The sequence below is a fragment of the Dioscorea cayenensis genome, chromosome 2 (genome assembly GCF_009730915.1).
Source record: "Dioscorea cayenensis subsp. rotundata cultivar TDr96_F1 chromosome 2, TDr96_F1_v2_PseudoChromosome.rev07_lg8_w22 25.fasta, whole genome shotgun sequence".
NCBI lineage: Eukaryota > Viridiplantae > Streptophyta > Magnoliopsida > Dioscoreales > Dioscoreaceae > Dioscorea > Dioscorea cayenensis.
Window position 1 is genome coordinate 11,086,653 of NC_052472.1, and position 12,433 is coordinate 11,099,085.

The 12,433-nt window shown below is 39.4% G+C and overlaps 1 non-coding gene across 1 annotated transcript; it reads right to left on the minus strand.

Moving 5' to 3' along the window:
- Window positions 1–7,750: 7,750 nt before the first annotated feature.
- On the minus strand, window positions 7,751–7,858 carry LOC120281598. The gene has a single exon (XR_005542725.1). It is a non-coding gene; the product is annotated as a small nucleolar RNA R71 (small nucleolar RNA).
- Window positions 7,859–12,433: the final 4,575 nt, after the last annotated feature.

Below are 12,433 nucleotides of genomic sequence, written 5' to 3' on the forward strand. Positions count from 1 at the left end.
TTGGTGAAATTACCCGATTTAGTCCATAAATAAGTACAATTTTTTGCATTTTTATTTGTCTAATATATTTCGGTACCTTTAAGTCCTTTTAGTTTTTAAAATTTAGAAATCTTAGTCCTCACGTTGACGGCGGTTAGGTTTGTTGTTAAATTTTTCTTATGTGGCATTTTTTTATTTAAAATTATTATTTAAAAATAATAATTTAGGGACTTAAGGATTTCGGAAAAATACTTGAGGGACCAAACGTGCATAAACTATGCTTGTTTATGGACTCAATGGGTAATTTTACCTTTTTCTATAAAATATTTTATTTTCAAAATAGTCCCTCTATTTTTCCAAACTTAACATTTTAGTTCTTCAACTAATTAAACCCTAAACTCTCAAAAAGAGGATTGACTTTGCTCAATTAAAATAAGAGAGGGACTAAAAAGTTATAATTTAAAGAAGATGGATTAAAAAGTTAAGTTTAGAAAGATAGAAGGATTGTTCAAAAATTATATTTTTTAATAATAATTTAAAATAAAAATGCCACATAAGAAAAACCAAATAGTAAATCTAATGTCCGTTAGTGAGAAGATTAAGATTCCTAAATTTCAAAAATTAAAGGGACTTAAAGATGTCAAAAAATATTAGAGCGACCAAAAAGACAGAAACTATACTTGTTTAGTTATGAAAATGGTATTTTTTTTTTACCTTTTATATTTGATAAAAACTCCAAATTGAAAGTATGACCAAAAACTCTCTACTATTTAACTATTTAGATAAGAGTAATGCTATATCTGCCGAAGAGTTTACACGAATTGATTGCATGAACGAAGTGGCATCCACATGTTCGTGCAATCAATTCCGCGTCAACTCAATTTTAAATAAATAAATAAATAAACAATAAACAAAACCCTAAAGTAGGGCTCTTCTCACATCTTCTCCCCCGAGAACTCTGTCTCTCCTCCACAGCCGCCGAGAACTCTTCTTCTCCTATACTCCGCCAGAATTGCTTACAGCTGATTGTCATGGCGTTCTCCATCCACCGGCATCGCCTGAGCTAGGACTCTTCTCCATTCACGCCGTTGCCTTGGCCCCAATTTCAGTTGCATCATCTCCAACTCTCGGCATCTCCTTTATCCCTCGTCTTCCCGTTTCAGGCATTATCTCCTTTGTACTTCATCCTCCCCTTTCGAGCACTGCCTTGGCCCTAACTTTCCTCCTCTCCTTTTCTCCCTTTCCTTTGGACAAAAAATCCAAGGCTGGTTATGATTCCATGTCTTAATTGTTTGGTCCTACAATTAGAGAAGGGAAATACTAAAATAAAATAACTATGGCCAATGGATGTAGATATGGATTAGCAACATATGATACAGAAAGGGGGTGCATGGAGTTGCAAGGAGGGGATCGGGGTAGCCTTTGTCATATTTATACTTGTTATTCCAAAGACATTACAAATGATGTTACTAGTTTTGATGGGAAGCAAAATATATCGCTTGATGACCTTAGGGATGGATTTAAGTGAATCTATTTCGAGTGTTGATCATAGCTATTTGGACAATCATGCAACTTGGACCTAGAAGCCTATAAGATTAGTCAGCAAGCAATCTAAGGGTAAGTGTGTCTTGATGGATTATTATTCTGGTGCTCAAGACTAGCCTCTCCTTCTCTTGACATCTACAACTTCTTCGCCCATGTACCCTTCATCAAATAAGTGCTACCGTTATACTATGATTGTTAACTGGGGTCAAAAGCCCCCTTTTTCTTATGTTACCCCTAGTAAAATAGATTTTATCATGATGAAGATGGTTGAGGAGCAAGGTGACACTTTAAGAAAAGTGCCATATTAGCACAGCAAAAGTGGCACATAAATAAGCTACAAATCATGACAAACTTGAGTTTGGCATGGTATTTAGCACCAAAACATATTCGTGCTTATGGCATAGTGGGAAATATATTTTGGCTCGGTTTCTCATTATAGTGCTAAATAGTGTCACAATTTTTGACATGATTTCTCATTATCATGCTAACCATTATCATAGTTTTTGGCATGGTTTCTCACTAGAGTGCCAAACATTGTTATTGATTTTGACACAATTTTTAGTTTTATATTTGACACAGTTTTTGGCATAATTTTTTGGTTTGGCATTTGACACAATTTTTAACATGATTTTTACCACAACTTTTAGCAAAGTTTTTTTTTTTCTTCCATGAAAAAATAAATGTATATATAACTAATTTTGTCAAAATATATCCTATATTTCATATTAATTTATGGGCAAAAATGAATAAAAGTGTTATTACAATCATAAATTTGCCAAAGCTTTCCACAAGACAAAACTTAACAAAACTCTAACATATATCCTATTCATCATTCAAGTCTTCAAGAGGGTTATCAGCAAGGGTAGTGTGAGGTCTCATCGGTGTCAGAAATTGCTCGTTAGCATGTGTAATATTTGCCCTTAGTAGTTAGTGCTTGAGGGATAAGTTGTGTGATAGTGCAACATGGGTATCAGTGAAGTGAATAACCTTTACCCAAAAGCCACAATCAATGATACTTCAAATGATTTGTGAGGAGCCCACTCAGCTTGCATCACACCATGCCCAGTCCAAATCCTTACAAGCCTCTCTACTAACTCCTTGACTTTATCGTCTAGCTGCCCACTCAATTGAGAAGGCCTTCAGTGTGGCTTGTAACTAGAAAAAAGATATTTGCCTAATTATATTGCCCTTTCCCAACATTTATTATGGCTTCACACAGCAACATGATCCCATAGTTCATTTTGGTTGATGGAACACTCATCTTTCCCTTGACCGTGCTTATCCGATAACACTTTGTCAAATTATTTTCATGTCAATAAAAAATAAGATACAATTAATAAAAAAAGATAAACTTTGAAACTACTTTATAAACAATAATATAAGGGTTTGTTTGGTTGCCTATAAGTGAAGTTATAATGTAAGTGAAAATGTTGTATTTCAACTTACATCAATGATGTTTGGTTTGATGTAATTGGAAATACTGCATTTACCTTTTTTTGTTTTGCTTAGGGGTTGTTTAGTTACATGTAAGTAGTTGTAAGTAGCTGCGATGTAAGTGATTTTACATATAAGTCAGTGTTTATTTTGCTGTGAAATTAGTTTTACATGTGAAAAGTTTTACATGAGAGACCACTTTTACAGGATTTCCACTTACAGCTGAATTAGCTGTAAGTGGAAATATTGGAAAACATAACCATTATAATCACCACTGGCACACCTTCATTCTTCATTGCCTCTTCTTCTTATGCTAAAACAAATAGTCCAATCCTCAATCTTTTCTGAAGCCTACTGAAAAAGACCATAGCGGTACACCTTCTCGACCAAGCGACGTCACACTCCACCTCCATGTGCAGTATGCTTAGCAACAAGAGCTATGCCGTCCTCAGCTCCACCATTCATAGCCAATTTTTGGTATCTCATGAACTTTTCTTCTTCAATCAAAGTAATTGATTGCTTCATCTGATAGTGGTATGAAATAATTTATTTCTCAAGGGTGAAACCTTGGCCTTAATCTAATTTCTCTAACAGATATATATTTTAACATATACAACTATGATACTATTGGATACCATAAGCAAGATATAGCATTTTATTGTTTGTAGAGTCAATTGCTTAAAATAAATTATATCATGATTGATAATGATAAATAATGCATACAAGAAAGGGTATGACATGGAGTTATTTTTGGTGGAATGTGATGCATTGCATGGGCAAAGCCTTGGTTTGAATCTAAGTTCTCTTACAGATATTTATTTTAACCTATATGACTGTGATACTATGGGATACCATAAGTAAGGTATTGTTATTGTAAGCCCTAGCCCCAATACATTGTATGAACTCTTATTATTTGGATAATTCTTATAAGGCATCGTTTTATCTATTATTATTTCTGTGCATAGTTAATAAGATAAAATATCCTTGAATATTGGTTTTGCTCAAGTTATCAAATGCGTGATTTGGATAGCAAAACCTTGAAGCATAAACTAGAACAATATTCTAAATGTCCCTAGTCGATTATTTTCATGGGAATAAAAATAAATTAAGACTAGTATGTCTTTCGTGAGATGGTCTTGTTTTACGGGTCATAGGATATGGGATATCAATCAAAGGACATAGATACATGTTAGGGAACAATGTACCTAGATTGATCCACTCTTGAGAACACTACATGGTTGTAAAGTCATAAGTGTTTTTCTCAAACAATTATTGTACTTGAATCCTTCGACCTAAAATCTCTATGGATCTCGGATGAATCCTCACATGCTTTAACTTATGCCCAAGTCATTTGTAACTGAGTGGCAAGTACAGGTATGTTTGGGCATGTTGTGATTCATGCAGTGAGACATGAGTGAAGTGAAGGGATTGCCCCTTTCTGTAGAGAGAGTGAATATCACCGGCCACTTGATTAGTGAGACTGAGTAGTGCGTGGTCATGCCCAAGGGAAATGATAAGAGTTATCATTTACTTGACCTAGTCAATTCACTAAGAGATCAAGAAATTAATTAGCATTAAAATAAGGGTGACTCACTCCATGCCTTATGCTAATTAAGATATTCAGTGGCAAAGGATTGTATGAGGTTGTGATAAGTTCCGTTAATTCTTAAAATTGACCTTCATTTAATATTCGATAATCGTATTATCTTGGTAGAGAATAATTATGATATATGAGCATTAAAATTGTTTAAGCTCATTGCCAATGTTAAATGGACCTACAGAATCGTACACTAAGAATGCCGGGATTAAGGTTCAGTATTTGTTACTTATTGGACCACCTATTTAGGGTTTTGGTGAAAAACCTAAAGTAGGTGGAGCGAATAGCTTATTGGGGTTGGGCCTTATTAAGTGTTGATCCAATCTAATTGATTTGGTTAATTTAAATGGTTTAATTAATCAAGTAAAGAAGAGATTTCTAATTTGATTAGGAGTGAAGGGTTTTTTCGTAAATTAGGGTTTTGGGTTTCCAATATAAATAAATGGTCTAAACCAAATATGAAAAGAGAGAGAGGAAAAAAGATAGAGTGATTGAGAGATTGTCTCTTAAGAAACCCTAGACGCCACCCACTCTTTTCCCTTGGCCGCCGTCGTTGGATCCCACCGCTGGAACCCGCCGCCGCCGCGCCAACAACCCCTTTACTCTTGAATCTCAGGTGCTTACCATTCGAACCAAGAAACAAGTGTTGTTTCTTAAGGTACTGATAAGTGCTTGTGTACTAAGAATATGAAGTATTCTTTTCTTACGAGGAGCATTACTTTTATCAGGTTTTATTGCTAATACGTGTGTTTTTGTGTTCTTTTGCGCACATAGGGTTGTAGAGCTAAATAGAGAATAAAGGAGCCAAAATCGATCGCGAATGCATTATGTTGATGGAATCTTGAAGTGGACACACGAGAAGATGCAAGTTGTACTCGAAGACATATGAGTGTGTGCCAACCTCCATTATGCTTGATGGAATATGTAAATTGGAGGGGCACAAAGGCAGTCACACTTATGTGTTCCAACTTGTGCAAGGCTAGCAAGATTCCCATCAAATATACTTTTACTTGAAGATACAATGAAATCTACAGCATAGAATTGTGCCCCTTTTTGTTGCCTCGATGAAAAGTGTGGATTCGGGAGTATTTTTATGGGGTACCATAGCAGGTTATTGCAGCAAATCAATGTAGCAATTTACTGTAGCAATTTACTATTCACAGATCATCGAAAACAGATTTTCTGCAGATTCATATGGGCGTGTGAAAATTTCACACGCTCATGTGGATTCCTGATTCCAGTCCTTTATAAAGCCGTGATTTGTACCGATTTGTGGATTCTCTTTTCGATCTTTTCTCCATCTTTTCCCCAACTTTGGAGAGGCATGTAGCTAGGGTTTAGAGAGGCTTTGGCAAGGTTTTTGGAGTGGTTATATGGCCTTCGACATCACGTTCCATCGGAAGATAGTTATTGGGGGAGCTTTCGCTGGCATCGATTCGGCGAGGTGTGCCCTAGGCTTGACAAGGGAACCTTTGAAGAGGCCGAGGCTACTCCACAAGACAATCAACACGAATAGCAAGGGGTTTTTATTTATGGATTGTATCTCTCTACTTTTGTCTTCATTGTTGATTGTATTTTGCTCCATGGAGAGCTAAACCCATAGTGGGTACTTGGACTTATAAACCCTAGGATGATATTATTTCTTTGACCTTTTATTATTCTTTCCTTAATTGATTTTTTTAATTGAGTTCCAATCTTGAATGCTTGTTGTATTGATTTTCCCTTAGAGTGACACTAGGGTTGAGAATCCATCTTGGTAATCCTTGTGGATGAGTGACACACCATGAGGGTTAGATAATGCTAGATTGGAGAGGGTTGAGAGGGTGAGTTGAGAGGTAGCGAAGCGTCCCCTTTCCCCTCCAGTGTAATTTACCCTATCTCCACATTCCAAGAGTTCTTTGCGGTCACAATAGAGTGAAGTGTTAAGAGACGAACTCCGCTGGGGCCTAGTTATGCGAGCAACAGAGTGAAGCGATGAAGTAATCCTTAGTTCTGGGGCTTAATTGGGATTAGGGGTCTTTCGCCTGGACCAAAGTGTTAGATCTATATTAGGGAATAGGATTTATCCCTTGGAATTCCTAGAGCCTAAAGAACCTAGCACAGTGTGGGGTGTCAAGACTGAGAGATTTCTCCACCAGGGTGTAGTGTATGGGTTAGTAACGTTTAACCTTAAGTTTTCGGACAGTGTTGTTAAGGATCTACACGACTCATTAGACATTAGTTAGGAGGCATAATGATTGGTCTTGCACTAGGAACAATAGTCCTAGTGGAAGCAATGTCCGAATGCCCCACTTTCTATCGATTGCCTTTCCTCTCATTTTATTGTGCCTCTCTTTCTTATTTTCTTTAGTTCTTTTCATATTGATTTTGTTTACACCACTATTGATTCATCTTTCACTTTAGTTAAATAGAAATCTTTGTGTTTCTTATCACTATTTCCTGTGGATTCGAGTATACACTCACCGGGGTATTATTACTTTGACAAACTCGTGCACTTGCGGGTCACAAGCAAAGGGTGTGTCAAGTTTTTGGCGCCGTTTCCAGGGAGTAGGTGTTTTAGAAACACTTTGCACTTTGCTATTTTAGCTATTCATCATTTACTCTATTTCACACTTTCTTATTCTATCATCGTTCTGATTTGTTTTTCTTTCTTTTGGATCAGCTCCAAGTTATGAACCGAGGAAACCCTTCGACATTGGTTGAAGGAGATCCTAAACTTGAACGAACACTTCGTAGAAGGGGTAAAGAACCTGTGCAATAATAGAATCATTTCAGCTGAGATAGAGAATGAATGATCTGAAAACATGGCTGAACAAGAGGGTCATCGAAGAACTCTTTCAGATTTTGTTAGACCTACTATTCATGGGACATAATCGAAATTGTGAGGCCACCGGTAGCAGCCCAAAATTTTGAGTTGAAGCCTGCCTTTATTTAGATAGTTCAACAGTCTGCACAATTTAATGGGCTTAGCCGATGAAGACTCAAACAATCATATTGAGAACTTCCTTGAAGTGCGCGACATGTTGAAGATCAATGGGGTTTCTAATGAAGCAATTCGCTTGAGGGCTTTCCCATTCTCTTTGAAAGGAAAGGCCAAACAATGGCTTCATTCATTTCCAAGAGCTTCCATCACAACATGGAACGAAATGGTCGAAGCTTTCCTTGCAAGGTACTTTCCTCCAGGAAAATCGAGCAAAGCTTCGTAATGAGATATCTTCATTTACTCAGATGGAACTTGAAACTTTGTTTGAGACTTGGGAACGATTCAAGGACCTTTTTGCGGAAGTGTGCACAACATGGGTTCCCCGAGTGGATTATCATTAATACATTTTATAATGGTTTGAGCTCATGCAGCAAATAACTTCTAGATACCGCCGCAAAAGGTACAAATCGGCAATTGATTGAAGAAATGGGTTTGAATAGCTACCAATCGAATGCAAGAGAAAGGAAGAAAGTGGGCGGACTTTATGAAATTGATGCGGTTACATCCTTGGCAGCCCAAGTAGAGGCATTAAGCAAGAAATTGGATACATTGACTTCACCAAGGGTAGCCACAATCACAAGTTGTGCTGGCTGTGGGAATTTGCATATGCCATCCGATTATCCTATTTCGATTGCTACTTCAACCCCAACTGAACAAGTAGACTTTGTGGGCAATTCGGGAAGAGGACAAGGCAATCTTTATAGAAACACCTACAACAAATGGTGGAGAAGCCATCCCAACTTTTCTTGGAATAACCAAGGGCAACAAAAGGCCATGGCACCACCGGGTTTCAAACAACAATAACAACAAGGCCCGAACATGGAGAACAGAGTTTCAGGCTTGGAAACCCTAGATGACCGATCTAGAGAAAGCTTTGATGAAATTTGTGCAGTCATAGGACACAAGGTTTCAATCGGTTGAAGCTATACTTCGCAACCACACCGCATCATTGTACAATCTAGAAAATCAAGTGGGGAAAATTACAAAGTCATTATCGGAGAGACCTCAAGGGAGCTTGCCTAGTAACACCAAAACTAATCCGAGAGAACATGTAAAGGCGATCATTTTGAGAAGTGGTCGTGAGGTTGATGGTAGGCTTCCAAATGAAAAGACCAATGTTGAAGCACCCGAGGTTGTGGAGGTTGAGGAGAGAGCAAACAAGGAGAAAGAGGTGGAAACCCCACCTTACAAGCCAAGAATCCCTTATCCTTCAAGATTGAAGAATGACCAAAATGATGAGCAATACAAGAAGATCTTGAGTCTATTCAAGCAATTGCACATCAACATTCCTTTTGTGGAGGCGTTGTCCCAAATACCTCGGTATGTAAAGTTTTTGAAGGATTTTTTGACCAACAAGAGGAAGCTGGAGGAGAGTGCATTGGTGATCTAGATGCCTCTTGTTTGGCGGTTTTGCAAAAGAATATACCGAACAAGAAAAAAGACCCGGGAAGCTTTGTTATTCAGTGCAACATTGGTAATATGGGTGAAGAGATGGCATTGGCAGATTCAGGGGCAAGTATCAATGTCATGCCATACTTGTTCCTTTAGAAGCTAGGCTTGGGAGAGCCTAGGTCCATTTGGATGACACTTCAATTGGTCGATTGAACAGTTAGAAATCCGAGGGGAATTATTGAAGACGTACTTGTGAAGGTTGACAAGTACATATTTCCTGTGGACTTTGTAGTGTTGGACATCGACGAGGATGTAGATGTTCCTTTGATACTTGGGAGACCATTCTTGGGCACTTCCAAGGTACTTATCGACATGGTCTGTGGGGAGTTGACGTTGAGGGTTGGCGATGACAAGTTGACATACCGCCTTGCTGAAGCCATATGATATTCTCTTGACTTTAATTATACTCTTTACTTTCTTAACACTACCTATGAACTAATAGATGAATATGTATAGGAAATGATGAATCCGGATCCATATGAAGGGGTGCTAGACGAAGAAGTGGAAAATAAAGAAGTCTTGATGCTTGGTCTAGAGGAAAAGGTACCATATACCCCAGGGATCATAAAAGAAGGCGTTCTGAAAGATAAAGCGAGTAAGGAGACACCACAAGAAATGCCCCAAGGCTAATTGGGATGTACAAGAACGGTATGAGGGTGACAAACCCTCATGTGGTAACATGCTCAATAACTCCTCCTCTACCCTCAAAAGATTATGTTCATCATGCTTTCAGGTTATGGGTAAGAGGAAAACCTTTATTTATGAGCCCCCTTGAGGTAAGAAGAGGTGCATCAAGCTTAGTGATATTAAACAAGTGCTTCTTGGGAGCTAATCTAAGTCTTTACTGTTTTTCTAGTTTTTAGTTTAGTACTTGCATGAATAAGGCTTTGAGTGTTGGTGTCTTGATTTTTATATGCAAATTGCTGTGTTTTTCTTGTAGATCATTGATGTTATCGTGTGCTTATTTGTGTGTGGCAAAGTTTCTTGGTCATTTGAGCATGTTTTTCATGATTCTCTAGTTAATTTTGCATTGTAGAGGCAGGCTCCGAGTATGTATACATGTTTAGAAATTTTTTGCCTAGCATGCAGATTTTTCTAAGTTATCTAGAGAAAACACACGGCCGTGTGAAAAGTCCACACGGCCGTGTGGAAATTCCACACGAGCGTGTGTTTTCATTCAGAGCTCATCCCGAGAGGACACATGTGCGTGCGTCTGCCATTATGAACAACCTTGTGATGGTCACACGCTCCGTATGGAATTTTCACACGGGTGTGTGTTTATTTGTAGACGTTCAGAGCTCTATCCAGAGAAGACATAGGGACGTGTGTTAGCCCCTATGTATGATCCTGTGGATGGCATACAGACGTGGGTAATTCCCACATGGCTGTGTGAATTCCTGCAGAGAGGTCTCCTCCATCCCGAGAGAACACAGGGGCGTGTAGATGCCCCTGTGAGTACCCCTATGAAGATCCACACGCCCGTGTGGATTTTTCACAGGGGCGTGTGGAACACTTAGAATTTTTCTCGGTTGGACAGAAGCCATAGGGGCATGTGGATGCGTTCAGAGATAAAGTGTGCTATCCCGAGAGCACACAAGGGTGTGTGTCTGCCTCAGTGAAGATCCCCTGTGGAGTCACACGAGCGTGTGTAATTTCCACTCGCCCTTGTGGATGTACAGAATTCGAATGACGCGAGTTTTCTTTATAAATCCATTGCGCTTTCTTGTCTTTTCACTCCCAAACACTCAGTGAATGAATCCTTGTACTCTATCAACCTTGCACCATCGATTTCGAGAGATTTTACTTGAGCTTTCAGGCCGATTTCAAGGTTTTCCACTTCGTTTTGTCGGAAAACCCTCAATTGATCTTTTCTTCGCTATACTTGATTTTCTTCAATTTAATCTGGTGAATGTACTTCGTTTCTATGCTAAAATGGCTATTGCATGTTTAGAATGAGTTTAGACATGATTCTTAGGGTGTATTTGTGGAATTTTAGCATGTGGCCGTGCGGTTTTCACGTCCCGTTGATCCACACGGGCATGTGGAATTTCCACACGACAGTGTGGATTCCTGCAGTATAGTTTTGTGAGTTTATTTAATCAATTTTCTTTTCAATACTTGTAGGTATGGAACCAAGGACTAAGAAACAACTGGCAAGCATCCTCGAGAGGCCTCACTTGAGCCGGAGCATATAAAGTTCTCGATTCCCGAGCACCAGGCTCGATTCGAGCATTTGTCGAAGCTCAAGTTCGGTCTGATGCGATTTTTTGATTTGAGCTTGCTTAGGAAGGTGCAGTTAGCTGCTGACATGGCCGATGAGGTTGACGAGCTCCTCTCGGTGGGTAGTTGGTGGTGTTTACTATTGATCATGGAGCCAGCTATCCGCATGCTTACACTAGAGTGTTCTCATTGTTTGAGTTCGATCGGTCTTAAAGTTGCTTCTCAAGCGTTGACACGATCTAGTTTAGAGTATTTAGACATCACCACAGCATGAGCATTAGTCAATTTTCTATTCTACTTGGACTGTACGATGAGGCCTTCACAGACATAGAGGAGTATGCTCAATTGCTGACAGATTATCCTTGCGCTTTGACTCCGCAGAGAGCATATAGAGCATTATATGATCAGGGCCAGTACAAGCAGGGGATGTCTAAGGCCACGAGCATTTCTCGATCTGTATATTGCTACTTGCATGCTATTCTGAGCAGGTTGGTGAATGGCTGTGGTGATAACACAGGTGTATTGTGCAGACATGAGTTATTATACCTGTACTCCATGGTGCAGAGTTAGCCGATCCATCTGGGCACATTATAGCTGAGTATATGAGGCACCAGGGGTCATACGCTAGGATTGGAGTTATTTTCTCAGGCCCGTACATTACCAGACTCATCAATGGGATGGGTCTACTGGACGCCATCATAACTATACCCCTCGATCTGGAGACCAAGCGACTGATGGGTATGATCCGCAGGTATAGAGATGGGGTGTATGTGCTGAACATACCCCTACCAGAGCCATTTGAGGCCGAGGGAGTTACAGCAGAGGGGTCTAAGCCGGTTCTCGAGACTCAGCCCAAGCAGATAGAGACCGAGGCACCTCCTACAACACAGGAGCTGCCACCAGTGGGCATGTTCTTCCCATCTCGAGCTTATGATCATTTTGAGAGGCTCAAGAGTGCTGTATGGGTGCTCTGAATTGAGATTGCTGAGGTTTGTGTGCTACAGGCTGTGAACCACACAGAGGTCATGGCGCGTCTCAACATCCTACAATAGTTATTAGAGCGAGACACCACCTCACCATTTATTATGAGACCCAGGACACCTCAGGCATCTCCAGCATCACCATCACTAGATCCACTGACACCATTTGACTTAGCACCAGCAACAGCAGTACCGACCCCAGACGACACTGACATTTGATGCGTCTTTACTTTTCTTTTAGTT